Genomic DNA, 16,555 nt, shown 5'->3' with positions numbered 1-16,555 from the left:
AAAGAAGGTCAGCCAACTGGCTCAAAGGACTGACAGTCCATTACATCTCAACGGCTATGACGAAAAGTGAAGCAGATTATTGGATGTACCTGATGACAGAACATCAAAAGCTCGAACGACAAATGAAATACAAAGACAACTACGCAAATTTTTTGAACCGAACATTGTCTCACCGACAGAGCTGAAGAACGATCAAACGACATGTAGTTCAACCTCAAGATTCCTTTTTTTTTTTCCTTTATGAAATTATCTAATTATCTATTAAGCTTCTCATTCATTTTACGCCAACAAGGTGGCTATTTCGTTTATCCTTCGCCCTCGTGTCACAGCACTAATAGGTTGCTGACACACACATGAGAAGCCATCAGGCTGAAGTAAGCCTGGCTCTCCTATAAAAATCGCTCCCACACAACGATGGAAGAATGTAACAGAATTATTTGATTTCCATAACCCCAAAAGAAGGGATTTTATTTACTTGTATACATTTACTTCGTCACTCACCTATCTCATATGGACCAAACATAGCACAGAAGCTAGCCGAAGAAGGCACAAATGGCGAGCGGAAGGACGGGCTGTAGGGGAGGAAGGAGGCAAGACAAAAAAAAAAAAAAAAAAAAGACAAAAAAAAGTAAAAAAAAAAAAAAAGTCGGTAGAGCATGAGACTCTTATTCACAGGGTCGTGGGTTCGAGCCCTACGCTGGCCGGAACGGATTTTTTTTCCGCTGCAGATGTAAATTACCGATTTTCTGATTAACGTGATGTAATGGAAATAGCAACTATAAATTTGCCTACGTCTCCATCAGTCGCAAGAAAACTGTATTTGAAGTGAAGGTGATTTTGTAGACATGTGTGAAAGTCATGTTCTGAGGTGCAAGTGGTTTTGGTTGGAGAGAACACGGCTACGTGTCAGATGTGTAGCCAAGCAGTAATGGGTCGCCATTGCTGCAAATATTAGTCGAAAATATGAAGTGTTGACAGCTGAAGTCTGATGATTCAGACAACCGTACGGAGAAGTACGCAAAAGTGCCGCTAGGCGGCGCCTGTTTAGGTCAGTGGTAGAGCATTGGTCTAGTAAACCAGGGGTCGTGAGTTCCATCCTCACAGGAGGAAGACGAATTTTGGAAATCAGTTGCGCATCGTGGCCGTATAGCAAACAGTATCTGTGATGAGGAACAATTAGCGACAGGAGTATTATTAAGAATTACTCTCAGATGTGATTAAGGCGAATGGCGCAGATAAAGCATTTGCCAAAGCGGTGCGGCATAAGGTTGGACGAGGCAGTCTTAATTACATTTTATAGATGTATTTCTCACTAATCTCAGAGCCTCTCGCGGACGTCGTCGTCGCCGCCGCCGCCGCTTCTGCAGAAGTAGCAAATGGCCATCGTAGCAAATGCGGCGAGGAACACCCTGCCATCGAATCCGAATGCGCAAAGTGTGTGGTCTTGTTTTCCTGTCTATGTTTGGTCGGTCTCGTAAGAGGTTGAATGTAACGAATGGGTGGGGAAGAGTAAGGGGCAATGGCTGTGTGGAACGAAAACACAGTTCCTCAGGGGGTGTGAGCGTTTCGAAATGAGTCGTATATAAGTTATACTTGGTCGTCAGTGACCGTGTGGCCTAATCGATAAGGCGTCGGACTTCGGATCCAAAGATTGCAGCTTCGAATCATGTCACGGACGTGTTTTTCCAGTTCTGAAAAAGAAACATATCGTTTTAATGTAGCAATTGAGCAGTACGAAACCGTCTGAATGTTGCTGTTGAGCATTTTGTGCTTGGAGATGGTCTTGAGCTTGAAACACACACAACAAGACAGGTGTTAACTAGCGAAATGAACGGCAGAGTGGCCTCACCGCGAGGTGTGACTGGCACTTGCACATCTAAAACAACGTCGGAAAGTAACTCGTTCGACTTTTGAGTCACATCAAGTATGTGTGTTAATTTTGACGCCGCTAGCTCTGCAGATTTTCATGCAATTCCTTTACCTCTCAGAAGTGAATATGATATAAAAGTGAAGTACGTGACGAGTGTGACGTTAGGAAAACATTAGGCAGCATAGAGAGATTCTGTATGGGACCAACCAACCCAAACGAGTACTGTGTGATCTGCTGCCCAGCAGGTATCCAACGAGGCAGCACGGCTAGCTCAGTCGGTAGAGCATGAGACTCTTATTCGCAGGGTCGTGGGTACGAGCCCTACGCTGGGCGGAACGGAATTTTTCTCCGCTGCAGATGTAAATTACCGATTTTCTGATTAACGTGATGTAATGGAAATAGCAACTTTAAAATTTGCCTACGTCTCAATCAGTCGCAAGAAAACTGTATTTGAAGGTGAAGGTGATTTTGTAGACATGTGTGAATGTCATGTTCCGAAGTGCAGGTGGTTTTGTTTGGAGAGAACACGGCTACGTGTCAGATGTGTAGCCAAGCAGTAATGGGTCGGCATAGCTGCTAATATTAGTCGAAAATATGAAGTGTTGTCAGCTATAGTCTGATGATTCAGACGACCATACGGATGAAGTACGCAAAAGTGCCGCTAGGCGGCGCCTGTTTCGCTCTGTGGTAGAGCATTGGTCTAGTAAACCAGGGGTCGTGAGTTCCATCCTCACAGGAGGAAGACGAATCTTGGAAATCAGTTGCGCGTCGTGGCCGTATAGAAAGCAGTATCTGTGATGAGGAACAATTAGCGACAGGCGTATTATTAAGAATTACTCTCAGATGTGACTAAGGCGAATGGCGCAGATAAAGCATTTGCCAAAGCGGTATAGCATAAGGTGGGACGAGGCAGTCTAAATTACATTTTATAGATGTATTTCTCACAAATATCTGAGCCTCTCGCGGTCTTCGTCGTCGTCGTCGTCGTCGTCGTCGCTTCTGCAGAAGTAGCAAAAGGCCATCGTAGCAAATGCCGCGATGGACACCCTGCCATCGATTCCGAATGCGCAAAGTGTGTGGTCTTGTTTTCCTGTCTATGTTTGGTCGGTCTCGTAAGAGGTTGAATGTAACGAATGGGTGGGAAAGAGTAAGGGGCAGCGGCTGTGTGGAACGAAAGCACAATTCCTCAGGGGGTGTGAGCGTTTCGAGATGAGTCGTATATAAGTTATACTTGGTCGTCAGTGACCGTGTGGCCTAATGGATCAGGCATCGGACTTCGGATCCGAAGATTGCAGGTTCGAATCCTGTCACGGTCGTGTTTTTCCAGTTCCGAAAAAGAAACATACCATTTTAATGTAGCAATTGAGCAGTACGAAACCGTCTGAATGTTGCTGTTGACCATTTTGTACTTGGAGATGATCTTGAACCTGAAACACACACAACAAGACCGGTGTTAACTAGCGAAATGGTCGGCAGAGTGCCCTCACCGCGAGTTTTGCCTGGCACTTGCACATCTAAAACAACGTCGGAAAGTAACTCGTTCGGCTTTTGAGTCACATCAAGTATGTGTGTTAATTTTGACGCCGCTAGCTCTGCAGATTGTCATGCAATTCCTTTACCTCTCAGAAATGATTATGAAATAAAAGTGAAGTACGTGACGAGTGTGACGTTAGGAAAACATTAGGGAGCATGGAGAGATTCTGTATGGGACCACCCAACCCAAACGATTACTGTGTGATCTGCTGCCAAGCAGGTGTCCAACGAGGCAGCACGGCTAGCTCAGTCGGTAGAGCATGAGACTCTTATTCACAGGGTCGTGGGTTCGTGCCCTACGCTGGCCGGAAGGGAATTTTTTTCCGCTGCAGATGTAAATTACCGATTTTCTGATTAACGTGATGTAATGGAAATAGCAACTATAAATTTGCCTACGTCTCCATCAGTCGCAAGAAAACTGTATTTGAAGTGAAGGTGATTTTGTAGACATGTGTGAAAGTCATGTTCTGAAGTGCAAGTGGTTTTGGTTGGAGAGAACACGGCTACGTGTCAGATGTGTAGCCAAGCAGTAATGGGTCGCCATTGCTGCAAATATTAGTCGAAAACATGAAGTGTTGTCAGCTGAAGTCTGATGATTCAGACAACCGTACGGACGAAGTACGCAAACGTGCCGCTAGGCGGCGCCTGTTTAGGTCAGTGATAGAGCATTGGGCTAGTAAACCAGGGGTCGTGAGTTCCATCCTCACAGGAGGAAGACGTATTTTGGAAATCAGTTGCGCATCGTGGCCGTATAGCAAACAGTATCTGTGATGAGGAACAATTAGCGACAGGAGTATTATTAAGAATTACTCTCAGATGTGATTAAGGCGAATGGCGCAGATAAAGCATTTGAGAAAGCGGTGCGGCATAATGTTGGACGAGGCAGTCTGAACTACATTTTATAGATGTATTTCTCACAAATCTCAGAGCCTCTCGCGGTCGTCGTCGTCGTCGTCGCCGCCGCCGCCGCCGCTTCTGCAGAAGTAGCAAATGGCCATCGTAGCAAATGCGGCGAGGGACACCCTGCCATCGATTCCGAATGCGCAAAGTGTGTGGTCTTGTTTTCCTGTCTATGTTTGGTCGGTCTCGTAAGAGGTTGAATGTAACGAATGGGTGGGAAAGAGTAAGGGGCAGCGGCTGTGTGGAACGAAAGCACAATTCCTCAGGGGGTGTGAGCGTTTCGAGATGAGTCGTATATAAGTTATACTTGGTCGTCAGTGACCGTGTGGCCTGATGGATAAGGCGTCGGGCTTCGGATCCGAAGATTGCAGGTTCGAATCCTGTCACGGTCGTGTTTTTCCAGTTCTGAAAAAGAAACATATCGTTTTAATGTAGCAATTGAGCAGTACGAAACCGTCTGAATGTTGCTGTTGAGCATTTTGTGCTTGGAGATGGTCTTGAGCTTGAAACACACACAACAAGACAGGTGTTAACTAGCGAAATGAACGGCAGAGTGGCCTCACCGCGAGGTGTGACTGGCACTTGCACATCTAAAACAACGTCGGAAAGTAACTCGTTCGACTTTTGAGTCACATCAAGTATGTGTGTTAATTTTGACGCCGCTAGCTCTGCAGATTGTCATGCAATTCCTTTACCTCTCAGATGTGAATATGATATAAAAGTGAAGTACGTGATGAGTGTGACGTTAGGAAAGCATTAGGCAGCATGGAGAGATTCTGTATGGGACCAACCAACCCAAACGAGTACTGTGTGATCTGCTGCCCAGCAGGTATCCAACGAGGCAGCACGGCTAGCTGAGTCGGTAGAGCATGAGACTCTTATTCGCAGGGTCGTGGGTACGAGCCCTACGCTGGGCGGAACGGAATTTTTCTCCGCTGCAGATGTAAATTACCGATTTTCTGATTAACGTGATGTAATGGAAATAGCAACTTTAAAATTTGCCTACGTCTCAATCAGTCGCAAGAAAACTGTATTTGAAGGTGAAGGTGATTTTGTAGACATGTGTGAAAGTCATGTTCCGAAGTGCAGGTGGTTTTGTTTGGAGAGAACACAGCTACGTGTCAGATGTGTAGCCAAGCAGTAATGGGTCGGCATAGCTGCTAATATTAGTCGAAAATATGAAGTGTTGTCAGCTGAAGTCTGATGATTCAGACGACCATACGGACGAAGTACGCAAAAGTGCCGCTAGGCGGCGCCTGTTTCGCTCTGTGGTAGAGCATTGGTCTAGTAAACCAGGGGTCGTGAGTTCCATCCTCACAGGAGGAAGACGAATCTTGGAAATCAGTTGCGCGTCGTGGCCGTATAGAAAGCAGTATCTGTGATGAGGAACAATTGGCGACAGGCGTATTATTAAGAATTACTCTCAGATGTGACTAAGGCGAATGGCGCAGATAAAGCATTTGCCAAAGCGGTATAGCATAAGGTGGGACGAGGCAGTCTAAATTACATTTTATAGATGTATTTCTCACAAATCTCTGAGCCTCTCGCGGTCGTCGTCGTCGTCGTCGTCGTCGTCGTCGTCGTCGCTTCTGCAGAAGTAGCAAAAGGCCATCGTAGCAAATTCGGCGATGGACACCCTGCCATCGATTCCGAATGCGCAAAGTGTGTGGTCTTGTTTTCCTGTCTATGTTTGGTCGGTCTCGTAAGAGGTTGAATGTAACGAATGGGTGGGAAAGAGTAAGGGGCAGCGGCTGTGTGGAACGAAAGCACAATTCCTCAGGGGGTGTGAGCGTTTCGAGATGAGTCGTATATAAGTTATACTTGGTCGTCAGTGACCGTGTGGCCTAATGGATCAGGCATCGGACTTCGGATCCGAAGATTGCAGGTTCGAATCCTGTCACGGTCGTGTTTTTCCAGTTCTGAAAAAGAAACATACCATTTTAATGTAGCAATTGAGCAGTACGAAACCGTCTGAATGTTGCTGTTGACCATTTTGTACTTGGAGATGATCTTGAACCTGAAACACACACAACAAGACCGGTGTTAACTAGCGAAATGGTCGGCAGAGTGCCCTCACCGCGAGTTTTGACTGGCACTTGCACATCTAAAACAACGTCGGAAAGTAACTCGTTCGGCTTTTGAGTCACATCAAGTATGTGTGTTAATTTTGACGCCGCTAGCTCTGCAGATTGTCATGCAATTCCTTTACCTCTCAGAAATGATTATGAAATAAAAGTGAAGTACGTGACGAGTGTGACGTTAGGAAAACATTAGGGAGCATGGAGAGATTCTGTATGGGACCACCCAACCCAAACGATTACTGTGTGATCTGCTGCCAAGCAGGCATCCAAGGAGGCAGCACGGCTAGCTCAGTCGGTAGAGCATGAGACTCTTATTCACAGGGTCGTGGGTTCGAGCCCTACGCTGGCCGGAAGGGAATTTTTTTCCGCTGCAGATGTAAATTACCGATTTTCTGATTAACGTGATGTAATGGAAATAGCAACTATAAATTTGCCTACGTCTCCATCAGTCGCAAGAAAACTGTATTTGAAGTGAAGGTGATTTTGTAGACATGTGTGAAAGTCATGTTCTGAAGTGCAAGTGGTTTTGGTTGGAGAGAACACGGCTACGTGTCAGATGTGTAGCCAAGCAGTAATGGGTCGCCATTGCTGCAAATATTAGTCGAAAATATGAAGTGTTGTCAGCTGAAGTCTGATGATTCAGACAACCGTACGGGCGAAGTACGCAAAAGTGCCGCTAGGCGGCGCCTGTTTAGGTCAGTGGTAGAGCATTGGTCTAGTAAACCAGGGGTCGTGAGTTCCATCCTCACAGGAGGAAGACGAATTTTGGAAATCAGTTGCGCATCGTGGCCGTATAGCAAACAGTATCTGTGATGAGGAACAATTAGCGACAGGAGTATTATTAAGAATTACTCTCAGATGTGATTCAGGCGAATGGCGCAGATAAAGCATTTGAGAAAGCGGTGCGGCATAATGTTGGACGAGGCAGTCTGAATTACATTTTATAGATGTATTTCTCACAAATCTCAGAGCCTCTCGCGGTCGTCGTCGTCGTCGTCGTCGTCGTCGCCGCTTCTGCAGAAGTAGCAAATGGCCATCGTAGCAAATGCGGCGAGGGACACCCTGCCATCGAATCCGAATGCGCAAAGTGTGTGGTCTTGTTTTCCTGTCTATGTTTGGTCGGTCTCGTAAGAGGTTGAATGTAACGAATGGGTGGGGAAGAGTAAGGGGCAATGGCTGTGTGGAACGAAAACACAGTTCCTCAGGGGGTGTGAGCGTTTCGAAATGAGTCGTATATAAGTTATACTTGGTCGTCAGTGACCGTGTGGCCTAATCGATAAGGCGTCGGACTTCGGATCCAAAGATTGCAGCTTCGAATCCTGTCACGGTCGTGTTTTTCCAGTTCTGAAAAAGAAACATATCGTTTTAATGTAGCAATTGAGCAGTACGAAACCGTCTGAATGTTGCTGTTGAGCATTTTGTGCTTGGAGATGGTCTTGAGCTTGAAACACACACAACAAGACAGGTGTTAACTAGCGAAATGAACGGCAGAGTGGCCTCACCGCGAGGTGTGACTGGCACTTGCACATCTAAAACAACGTCGGAAAGTAACTCGTTCGACTTTTGAGTCACATCAAGTATGTGTGTTAATTTTGACGCCGCTAGCTCTGCAGATTTTCATGCAATTCCTTTACCTCTCAGAAGTGAATATGATATAAAAGTGAATTACGTGACGAGTGTGACGTTAGGAAAACATTAGGCAGCATAGAGAGATTCTGTATGGTACCAACCAACCCAAACGAGTACTGTGTGATCTGCTGCCCAGCAGGTATCCAACGAGGCAGCACGGCTAGCTGAGTCGGTAGAGCATGAGACTCTTATTCGCAGGGTCGTGGGTACGAGCCCTACGCTGGGCGGAACGGAATTTTTCTCCGCTGCAGATGTAAATTACCGATTTTCTGATTAACGTGATGTAATGGAAATAGCAACTTTAAAATTTGCCTACGTCTCAATCAGTCGCAAGAAAACTGTATTTGAAGGTGAAGGTGATTTTGTAGACATGTGTGAAAGTCATGTTCCGAAGTGCAGGTGGTTTTGTTTGGAGAGAACACGGCTACGTGTCAGATGTGTAGCCAAGCAGTAATGGGTCGGCATAGCTGCTAATATTAGTCAAAAATATGAAGTGTTGTCAGCTGAAGTCTGATGATTCAGACGACCATACGGACGAAGTACGCAAAAGTGCCGCTAGGCGGCGCCTGTTTCGCTCTGTGGTAGAGCATTGGTCTAGTAAACCAGGGGTCGTGAGTTCCATCCTCACAGGAGGAAGACGAATCTTGGAAATCAGTTGCGCGTCGTGGCCGTATAGAAAGCAGTATCTGTGATGAGGAACAATTGGCGACAGGCGTATTATTAAGAATTACTCTCAGATGTGACTAAGGCGAATGGCGCAGATAAAGCATTTGCCAAAGCGGTATAGCATAAGGTGGGACGAGGCAGTCTAAATTACATTTTATAGATGTATTTCTCACAAATCTCTGAGCCTCTCGCGGTCGTCGTCGTCGTCGTCGTCGTCGTCGTCGTCGTCGCTTCTGCAGAAGTAGCAAAAGGCCATCGTAGCAAATTCGGCGATGGACACCCTGCCATCGATTCCGAATGCGCAAAGTGTGTGGTCTTGTTTTCCTGTCTATGTTTGGTCGGTCTCGTAAGAGGTTGAATGTAACGAATGGGTGGGAAAGAGTAAGGGGCAGCGGCTGTGTGGAACGAAAGCACAATCCCTCAGGGGGTGTGAGCGTTTCGAGATGAGTCGTATATAAGTTATACTTGGTCGTCAGTGACCGTGTGGCCTAATGGATCAGGCATCGGACTTCGGATCCGAAGATTGCAGGTTCGAATCCTGTCACGGTCGTGTTTTTCCAGTTCTGAAAAAGAAACATATCGTTTTAATGTAGCAATTGAGCAGTACGAAACCGTCTGAATGTTGCTGTTGAGCATTTTGTGCTTGGAGATGGTCTTGAGCTTGAAACACACACAACAAGACAGGTGTTAACTAGCGAAATGAACGGCAGAGTGGCCTCACCGCGAGGTGTGACTGGCACTTGCACATCTAAAACAACGTCGGAAAGTAACTCGTTCGACTTTTGAGTCACATCAAGTATGTGTGTTAATTTTGACGCCGCTAGCTCTGCAGATTTTCATGCAATTCCTTTACCTCTCAGAAGTGAATATGATATAAAAGTGAATTACGTGACGAGTGTGACGTTAGGAAAACATTAGGCAGCATAGAGAGATTCTGTATGGTACCAACCAACCCAAACGAGTACTGTGTGATCTGCTGCCCAGCAGGTATCCAACGAGGCAGCACGGCTAGCTGAGTCGGTAGAGCATGAGACTCTTATTCGCAGGGTCGTGGGTACGAGCCCTACGCTGGGCGGAACGGAATTTTTCTCCGCTGCAGATGTAAATTACCGATTTTCTGATTAACGTGATGTAATGGAAATAGCAACTTTAAAATTTGCCTACGTCTCAATCAGTCGCAAGAAAACTGTATTTGAAGGTGAAGGTGATTTTGTAGACATGTGTGAAAGTCATGTTCCGAAGTGCAGGTGGTTTTGTTTGGAGAGAACACGGCTACGTGTCAGATGTGTAGCCAAGCAGTAATGGGTCGGCATAGCTGCTAATATTAGTCAAAAATATGAAGTGTTGTCAGCTGAAGTCTGATGATTCAGACGACCATACGGACGAAGTACGCAAAAGTGCCGCTAGGCGGCGCCTGTTTCGCTCTGTGGTAGAGCATTGGTCTAGTAAACCAGGGGTCGTGAGTTCCATCCTCACAGGAGGAAGACGAATCTTGGAAATCAGTTGCGCGTCGTGGCCGTATAGAAAGCAGTATCTGTGATGAGGAACAATTGGCGACAGGCGTATTATTAAGAATTACTCTCAGATGTGACTAAGGCGAATGGCGCAGATAAAGCATTTGCCAAAGCGGTATAGCATAAGGTGGGACGAGGCAGTCTAAATTACATTTTATAGATGTATTTCTCACAAATCTCTGAGCCTCTCGCGGTCGTCGTCGTCGTCGTCGTCGTCGTCGTCGTCGTCGCTTCTGCAGAAGTAGCAAAAGGCCATCGTAGCAAATTCGGCGATGGACACCCTGCCATCGATTCCGAATGCGCAAAGTGTGTGGTCTTGTTTTCCTGTCTATGTTTGGTCGGTCTCGTAAGAGGTTGAATGTAACGAATGGGTGGGAAAGAGTAAGGGGCAGCGGCTGTGTGGAACGAAAGCACAATTCCTCAGGGGGTGTGAGCGTTTCGAGATGAGTCGTATATAAGTTATACTTGGTCGTCAGTGACCGTGTGGCCTAATGGATCAGGCATCGGACTTCGGATCCGAAGATTGCAGGTTCGAATCCTGTCACGGTCGTGTTTTTCCAGTTCTGAAAAAGAAACATACCATTTTAATGTAGCAATTGAGCAGTACGAAACCGTCTGAATGTTGCTGTTGACCATTTTGTACTTGGAGATGATCTTGAACCTGAAACACACACAACAAGACCGGTGTTAACTAGCGAAATGGTCGGCAGAGTGCCCTCACCGCGAGTTTTGACTGGCACTTGCACATCTAAAACAACGTCGGAAAGTAACTCGTTCGGCTTTTGAGTCACATCAAGTATGTGTGTTAATTTTGACGCCGCTAGCTCTGCAGATTGTCATGCAATTCCTTTACCTCTCAGAAATGATTATGAAATAAAAGTGAAGTACGTGACGAGTGTGACGTTAGGAAAACATTAGGGAGCATGGAGAGATTCTGTATGGGACCACCCAACCCAAACGATTACTGTGTGATCTGCTGCCAAGCAGGCATCCAAGGAGGCAGCACGGCTAGCTCAGTCGGTAGAGCATGAGACTCTTATTCACAGGGTCGTGGGTTCGAGCCCTACGCTGGCCGGAAGGGAATTTTTTTCCGCTGCAGATGTAAATTACCGATTTTCTGATTAACGTGATGTAATGGAAATAGCAACTATAAATTTGCCTACGTCTCCATCAGTCGCAAGAAAACTGTATTTGAAGTGAAGGTGATTTTGTAGACATGTGTGAAAGTCATGTTCTGAAGTGCAAGTGGTTTTGGTTGGAGAGAACACGGCTACGTGTCAGATGTGTAGCCAAGCAGTAATGGGTCGCCATTGCTGCAAATATTAGTCGAAAATATGAAGTGTTGTCAGCTGAAGTCTGATGATTCAGACAACCGTACGGGCGAAGTACGCAAAAGTGCCGCTAGGCGGCGCCTGTTTAGGTCAGTGGTAGAGCATTGGTCTAGTAAACCAGGGGTCGTGAGTTCCATCCTCACAGGAGGAAGACGAATTTTGGAAATCAGTTGCGCATCGTGGCCGTATAGCAAACAGTATCTGTGATGAGGAACAATTAGCGACAGGAGTATTATTAAGAATTACTCTCAGATGTGATTCAGGCGAATGGCGCAGATAAAGCATTTGAGAAAGCGGTGCGGCATAATGTTGGACGAGGCAGTCTGAATTACATTTTATAGATGTATTTCTCACAAATCTCAGAGCCTCTCGCGGTCGTCGTCGTCGTCGTCGTCGTCGTCGTCGCCGCTTCTGCAGAAGTAGCAAATGGCCATCGTAGCAAATGCGGCGAGGGACACCCTGCCATCGAATCCGAATGCGCAAAGTGTGTGGTCTTGTTTTCCTGTCTATGTTTGGTCGGTCTCGTAAGAGGTTGAATGTAACGAATGGGTGGGGAAGAGTAAGGGGCAATGGCTGTGTGGAACGAAAACACAGTTCCTCAGGGGGTGTGAGCGTTTCGAAATGAGTCGTATATAAGTTATACTTGGTCGTCAGTGACCGTGTGGCCTAATCGATAAGGCGTCGGACTTCGGATCCAAAGATTGCAGCTTCGAATCCTGTCACGGTCGTGTTTTTCCAGTTCTGAAAAAGAAACATATCGTTTTAATGTAGCAATTGAGCAGTACGAAACCGTCTGAATGTTGCTGTTGAGCATTTTGTGCTTGGAGATGGTCTTGAGCTTGAAACACACACAACAAGACAGGTGTTAACTAGCGAAATGAACGGCAGAGTGGCCTCACCGCGAGGTGTGACTGGCACTTGCACATCTAAAACAACGTCGGAAAGTAACTCGTTCGACTTTTGAGTCACATCAAGTATGTGTGTTAATTTTGACGCCGCTAGCTCTGCAGATTTTCATGCAATTCCTTTACCTCTCAGAAGTGAATATGATATAAAAGTGAATTACGTGACGAGTGTGACGTTAGGAAAACATTATGCAGCATAGAGAGATTCTGTATGGTACCAACCAACCCAAACGAGTACTGTGTGATCTGCTGCCCAGCAGGTATCCAACGAGGCAGCACGGCTAGCTGAGTCGGTAGAGCATGAGACTCTTATTCGCAGGGTCGTGGGTACGAGCCCTACGCTGGGCGGAACGGAATTTTTCTCCGCTGCAGATGTAAATTACCGATTTTCTGATTAACGTGATGTAATGGAAATAGCAACTTTAAAATTTGCCTACGTCTCAATCAGTCGCAAGAAAACTGTATTTGAAGGTGAAGGTGATTTTGTAGACATGTGTGAAAGTCATGTTCCGAAGTGCAGGTGGTTTTGTTTGGAGAGAACACGGCTACGTGTCAGATGTGTAGCCAAGCAGTAATGGGTCGGCATAGCTGCTAATATTAGTCAAAAATATGAAGTGTTGTCAGCTGAAGTCTGATGATTCAGACGACCATACGGACGAAGTACGCAAAAGTGCCGCTAGGCGGCGCCTGTTTCGCTCTGTGGTAGAGCATTGGTCTAGTAAACCAGGGGTCGTGAGTTCCATCCTCACAGGAGGAAGACGAATCTTGGAAATCAGTTGCGCGTCGTGGCCGTATAGAAAGCAGTATCTGTGATGAGGAACAATTGGCGACAGGCGTATTATTAAGAATTACTCTCAGATGTGACTAAGGCGAATGGCGCAGATAAAGCATTTGCCAAAGCGGTATAGCATAAGGTGGGACGAGGCAGTCTAAATTACATTTTATAGATGTATTTCTCACAAATCTCTGAGCCTCTCGCGGTCGTCGTCGTCGTCGTCGTCGTCGCTTCTGCAGAAGTAGCAAAAGGCCATCGTAGCAAATGCGGCGATGGACACCCTGCCATCGATTCCGAATGCGCAAAGTGTGTGGTCTTGTTTTCCTGTCTATGTTTGGTCGGTCTCGTAAGAGGTTGAATGTAACGAATGGGTGGGAAAGAGTAAGGGGCAGCGGCTGTGTGGAACGAAAGCACAATTCCTCAGGGGGTGTGAGCGTTTCGAGATGAGTCGTATATAAGTTATACTTGGTCGTCAGTGACCGTGTGGCCTAATGGATCAGGCATCGGACTTCGGATCCGAAGATTGCAGGTTCGAATCCTGTCACGGTCGTGTTTTTCCAGTTCTGAAAAAGAAACATACCATTTTAATGTAGCAATTGAGCAGTACGAAACCGTCTGAATGTTGCTGTTGACCATTTTGTACTTGGAGATGATCTTGAACCTGAAACACACACAACAAGACCGGTGTTAACTAGCGAAATGGTCGGCAGAGTGCCCTCACCGCGAGTTTTGCCTGGCACTTGCACATCTAAAACAACGGCGGAAAGTAACTCGTTCGGCTTTTGAGTCACATCAAGTATGTGTGTTAATTTTGACGCCGCTAGCTCTGCAGATTGTCATGCAATTCCTTTACCTCTCAGAAATGATTATGAAATAAAAGTGAAGTACGTGACGAGTGTGACGTTAGGAAAACATTAGGGAGCATGGAGAGATTCTGTATGGGACCACCCAACCCAAACGATTACTGTGTGATCTGCTGCCAAGCAGGCATCCAACGAGGCAGCACGGCTAGCTCAGTCGGTAGAGCATGAGACTCTTATTCACAGGGTCGTGGGTTCGAGCCCTACGCTGGCCGGAAGGGAATTTTTTTTCCGCTGCAGATGTAAATTACCGATTTTCTGATTAACGTGATGTAATGGAAATAGCAACTATAAATTTGTCTACGTCTCCATCAGTCGCAAGAAAACTGTATTTGAAGTGAAGGTGATTTTGTAGACATGTGTGAAAGTCATGTTCTGAAGTGCAAGTGGTTTTGGTTGGAGAGAACACGGCTACGTGTCAGATGTGTAGCCAAGCAGTAATGGGTCGCCATTGCTGCAAATATTAGTCGAAAATATGAAGTGTTGTCAGCTGAAGTCTGATGATTCAGACAACCGTACGGGCGAAGTACGCAAAAGTGCCGCTAGGCGGCGCCTGTTTAGGTCAGTGGTAGAGCATTGGTCTAGTAAACCAGGGGTCGTGAGTTCCATCCTCACAGGAGGAAGACGAATTTTGGAAATCAGTTGCGCATCGTGGCCGTATATCAAACAGTATCTGTGATGAGGAACAATTAGCGACAGGAGTATTATTAAGAATTACTCTCAGATGTGATTCAGGCGAATGGCGCAGATAAAGCATTTGAGAAAGCGGTGCGGCATTCTTCGGCGGACCTCGGAAGAGTTCCGCCCTTCGATACCTTGCAGAGTACTGCTACGTATCGAAGTGCTAGGGCTTCGCAGAAGTCGCAGTCGCAGTCGCAGTCGCAGTCGCAGTCGCAGTCGCAGTTCCGGAACCGCCAGCAGCAGCAGCAGCAGCAGCAGCAGTTTCCAGTGCCGCCAGTTTTGCAGTAGCAGTCGTCGCCGGACCCAGCCGCAGCTTCCGGACCCAGCCGCCGCCGCCGCCGCCGCCGCCGCAGCTTCCGGCCCCCGCCGCCGCCGCCGCCGCCGCCGCAGCTTCCGGCCCCCGCCGCCGCCGCCGCCGCCGCCGCCGCCAGGACCCAGTGCTTCGTCTTCCTCTCCTGCTTTCGTTGTCGTCGCTATTCTCGTCTTCGTCTTTGCCTTCATCCTTTCGCTCCTCGACGTCTCTCATCTGTCATCTGTAATCTGTTCCTGACTTTGTCCCTTGTCTGTCCCCATTCTTCTTTTCTGTGTTTCCAGTTTTCCTTACTGCCATCATGACCACCCCCACCACCACCGCCACTACCACCGCCATCGTCTATACGACGCCCTCCCTCGCTGCCACTACTCTTACTTGGTGTGCTCAGTCGCCCCCGTCCTACTATATCCCGCCCCTCCTCACCCTTCCCACCCCAGCTCCCTTTGTCGCCCCATCCCCTGCTCCTTCTCCCCAAGCCTCCACACACGACCCCTTTCCCCCACTCCCCCACACCACTCATGCGGCCCCTGCCAGGGTTGTGTCTCGTCGGGCTACGACCCATGCCGCACCATCGCCGGCGCCAGCACCACCACCTGCAGCAGCGCCACAACCAGCAGCAGCACCAACAGCAGCACCAACAGCAGCACCAGCACCAGCACCGACACCGGGACCTGCCGCTTCCCGTCATCTCCCCGTCACTCCTGTGCCCCACGCCTCCTCCCATCCTGTCCCCGCTGTTAAGCGTCCCAGTGGCACCCCCGCCTCCTCTGCACCCAAGAAGTCCCAGCATCTTCCCCCTCCCCCACCCCTAGATGCCATGGATGTCTCCCCTCCAGCCCCCTCTACTTCCTCTTCTAACTCCCCCTCCTACAAGTATCTCCTCTCCCGTCCTGATCCCTCTCTCCTGGAGGCCCGCAACCTGACCTTGCTCCTCCGCCAATACTTCCCTGCAGCCCCCATCTCCCTTCTTACCCCCCGTAGGGACTCTGTCTTGATCACCTCCCCAAGCCCTACCCTACACTCCGACATCCTCTCCCGAATTCCTCTCACCCGATTTGGACCTAATGCCTCCCTTGCCCCTGCTCCTTCCCCTTCCTCCCCCCGTCAACCCCAACCCCCACGTCGCCCGCCGACCCTCACCGCCGTGATCACTCGGCTTAGCCCGACGATCACGGAGGAAGAGGTGCTGGCGGAGTTGAAGGCCCACCCGTACCTGGAGGTGCGAGCTGTTCGCCGCATTTTCAACTCTGCGGGCCCCACTCGCCTTATGCGAGTTTTCTCCGAACACGCTCCCTCCATCGACCATCTCCTTAAGGAGGGTGCCCTCCTCTTCCACCGCCGGTATAAGGTTGACCCCTCCCGCTCCCCACCACAATCCATTCGCTGCCAGAGGTGTCTGCGTTATAACGCACACCCAACATCAGAGTGCCGCGAGGCCCCAGTCTGCCCGCATTGTAAGCAAGCGCACTTCCTCCGGCAGTGCCCCAACCTTCAGTC

At 48.0% G+C, this 16,555-nt stretch overlaps 9 non-coding genes across 9 annotated transcripts; all 9 read left to right on the top strand.

Annotated features, from left to right (window-relative positions):
- Positions 1 to 3,113: 3,113 nt before the first annotated feature.
- Positions 3,114 to 3,186, top strand: Trnar-ucg (transfer RNA arginine (anticodon UCG)). Its single transcript has one exon. It is a non-coding gene; the product is annotated as a tRNA-Arg (tRNA).
- Positions 3,187 to 4,622: 1,436 nt separating this feature from the next.
- Positions 4,623 to 4,695, top strand: Trnar-ucg (transfer RNA arginine (anticodon UCG)). The gene has a single exon. It is a non-coding gene; the product is annotated as a tRNA-Arg (tRNA).
- A 1,441-nt stretch (positions 4,696 to 6,136) lies between these two features.
- Positions 6,137 to 6,209, top strand: Trnar-ucg (transfer RNA arginine (anticodon UCG)). Its single transcript has one exon. It is a non-coding gene; the product is annotated as a tRNA-Arg (tRNA).
- A 448-nt stretch (positions 6,210 to 6,657) lies between these two features.
- Positions 6,658 to 6,734, top strand: Trnak-cuu (transfer RNA lysine (anticodon CUU)). The gene has a single exon. It is a non-coding gene; the product is annotated as a tRNA-Lys (tRNA).
- Positions 6,735 to 9,156: 2,422 nt separating this feature from the next.
- Positions 9,157 to 9,229, top strand: Trnar-ucg (transfer RNA arginine (anticodon UCG)). The gene has a single exon. It is a non-coding gene; the product is annotated as a tRNA-Arg (tRNA).
- A 1,441-nt stretch (positions 9,230 to 10,670) lies between these two features.
- Trnar-ucg (transfer RNA arginine (anticodon UCG)) lies at positions 10,671 to 10,743 on the top strand. Its single transcript has one exon. It is a non-coding gene; the product is annotated as a tRNA-Arg (tRNA).
- Positions 10,744 to 11,191: 448 nt separating this feature from the next.
- Trnak-cuu (transfer RNA lysine (anticodon CUU)) lies at positions 11,192 to 11,268 on the top strand. Its single transcript has one exon. It is a non-coding gene; the product is annotated as a tRNA-Lys (tRNA).
- Positions 11,269 to 13,681: 2,413 nt separating this feature from the next.
- Trnar-ucg (transfer RNA arginine (anticodon UCG)) lies at positions 13,682 to 13,754 on the top strand. The gene has a single exon. It is a non-coding gene; the product is annotated as a tRNA-Arg (tRNA).
- A 448-nt stretch (positions 13,755 to 14,202) lies between these two features.
- Positions 14,203 to 14,279, top strand: Trnak-cuu (transfer RNA lysine (anticodon CUU)). Its single transcript has one exon. It is a non-coding gene; the product is annotated as a tRNA-Lys (tRNA).
- Positions 14,280 to 16,555: the final 2,276 nt, after the last annotated feature.

Source organism: Schistocerca gregaria, unplaced genomic scaffold (assembly GCF_023897955.1).
Source record: "Schistocerca gregaria isolate iqSchGreg1 unplaced genomic scaffold, iqSchGreg1.2 ptg000180l, whole genome shotgun sequence".
Taxonomy (NCBI): Eukaryota; Metazoa; Arthropoda; class Insecta; order Orthoptera; family Acrididae; genus Schistocerca; species Schistocerca gregaria.
This window is presented reverse-complemented; position numbering and strand designations above follow the sequence as displayed.